We start from the raw sequence: 2,547 nt of genomic DNA on the forward strand, positions 1-2,547 counted from the left end.
TTCCTGGTAATGTATGATTGCCATCACCTGTGGTGAAACACCTTTCTTATCAATGAACTAGCTCACCACAGGTGATGGCAATCATACATTACCAGGAAAGTCCAGGAACAGAGCATTTTCTCCCTCATGGAGAGGGTCAGGTAGGCAAGTATGTCATAAAGTAGTAGGCTAAAGGACCTCTGACGTCAGGGAGGAGCCATGACACCAGGGGGTGGAGCTAGGCCAGCGGGATAGTTCTACGTTTGTGTCTTTGTTACCTTCGTGCTCAGGACCTGGAAGTGACAAAACGAGAGGGCAGGAGAGAACTTCCGCTCTTACAGCACCTAAATGTTTTCTATTACGTCCTAGAGGATGCTGGAGTCCATTTTAGTATCATGGGGTATAGACGGTTCCGCAGGAGCCATCGGCACTTTAAGACTTTTTAACAGTGTGAACTGGCTCCTCCCTCTATGCCCCTTCTCCAGACCTCAGTTTAGAAAATGTGCGCGAGAGACTGGCTGCACATCAGTGAAGCGCTACTGAGTTTGGCTGAAAAAGACTTTGTTAGGTTTTTTATTTTATAGGGAAGCTGCTGGCAACAGCTTCCCTGCTTCGTGGGACTTTTGGGGGGGGAAGTAGGAACCAACTTCTCAGTTAGTTTAATGGCTCTGCTTCCACTGACAGGACACCATTAGCTCCTGAAGGGTACTGAACACAGCCCTTGCCTGGCTGCTGCTCACTCCCACAGCACTGCCGCCACCCCCTAACAGAGCCAGAAGTCAGAAGGCTGGTGAGTATTAACTGGAGACCTGCAGAGAGGGGCCCTCCGGTCATCATGGCGGCATAAATGTACCAGCGCAGTGCGGGACGCTGCACAGCAACATGTCTCTCAGCACAGGGTGCAGGGCGCGCTCTGAGGGACATGATAAATCCTTACTCTCACTGGCAAAATGTACATACATGTGAGCCGCTGATGTACACTACCCCCGCCAGTATAAATATTACTGTGGCTGAACTGCGCCATTAAAGGGGGCGGGGCTTCACCTCAGAATTGCTTGTAACACTCATTTGGCGCCATTTTCTCCTCACAGAGTCGCCGGAACGCTGATCCTACAGGCTGCTTCACTTCACACATCGCTGATACAAGTACCAGGGTGTTATAGAAGGGGAGGGGAGGGGAGCACATAATTTATTGAAGTCTGCGGGCTTCACATTGGATATAAAGCGCTGTTTTGGTATATATGTGTTACAATGCTGAGCACTCATGTTTTATTAGTTATTGTTATGATTTACCTTTGCTTCAGTTTGTAGAACTACAGGTCACAGCTAGCTCCTGCATAGTTGTCTCCCAGTGCCTCAGCTCCTGCACTCAGCTACTGACTTCACAGTTGTCTGGATTCTGTAATTACAGCTGGTTACCTGAAAACTACTATTCAGCTTGTCAGCCTGCTCAGTCTGCACTTCAGCTGCATGTTATATCAATTACTGGGGGCCTGTCTGGTGCTCACAGCTGATTGGTCCAGCCTGTTCTTTTAAGCCTCTCAATCCCAAGAGGCTTTGTAGTTATAGCTACTCCATGCTGTGTTCTGCTCTCTGGTCTCAATTAATCTGTCCAGTGGGTTTTGCCTTGTTCCTGCATTGAATTCCAGCTTCACCATCTTGCTGACGACCTTAGTTTGCCGACTGCCGTTTCCCTGTCTCCAAGTGTCTGCACCCCAGTCCGTCCGTGTGCCGCTACCTCCTGTGTGTCTCCTAGAGTTCCTGCTGCTGTTCCATCTCTACGGCCCCAGTGTACCATCTGGCCGTGTGCACCCTGCCACCTTCTCCAGTTCCTGTGTATCCCTGCGGTTTGTCATATAAAACACCTCTACCATAACTATAGTCCAGTTCAGGTATCAAGTGACCCAGACAGGGGGCCGCAACCTGCACGTCGGGAGCCGCAAAGCCCATATCCCCTTGCGGGGTTCCGTGGTGAAAACCTCCCGGCGTGTTAGACTCCGCGCCTCTGTTCTGGGTAACGTCAACCACTTGGTACCTGATCCCAAATTCCGGATTCTGCACCAGTTCCTGACAATATGTATATTCATTGTATGTAATACATATAGGGCGTGTGGTGTGGACTGGCAATTCCCTCTGACAGACATTAGTTTAGGTCTGTCCCCTTTAGCTCCCGTGTGTATGAGTGGTGTGACTGTACACGCGTGTATCATGTCTAGCGAAAGTAGTTACCCAGAGGAACCCATTTTGGAGGCACAAGAGTGTTCTGAGCCTGTGTGGGTGAGAAAGCTGCAGAGTAATATGGCTAAACTAGCAAGGAAATTCTCTGAGTCTGAAGAACAGACAAAGCATTGGAGACAGTCTGTGGAAGATGCTTTATTTGCTGATTCACCTACAACATCCACTTGGGACCCCTCCAGTTCCCAGAAAAGGTCCCTGGCCCAAATTATGCAAAGGGACACTGACACAGATTCCGACACTGACGTCGACACTGGGGATTTGAGGGGGGTAGATCCCAAACTGGCTAAGACAGTGGTTTCCAAACTTTTTTGAATCACGGTACCCTAGAAT

The sequence above is a fragment of the Pseudophryne corroboree genome, chromosome 2 (assembly GCF_028390025.1).
Source record: "Pseudophryne corroboree isolate aPseCor3 chromosome 2, aPseCor3.hap2, whole genome shotgun sequence".
Classification (NCBI taxonomy): Eukaryota; Metazoa; Chordata; class Amphibia; order Anura; family Myobatrachidae; genus Pseudophryne; species Pseudophryne corroboree.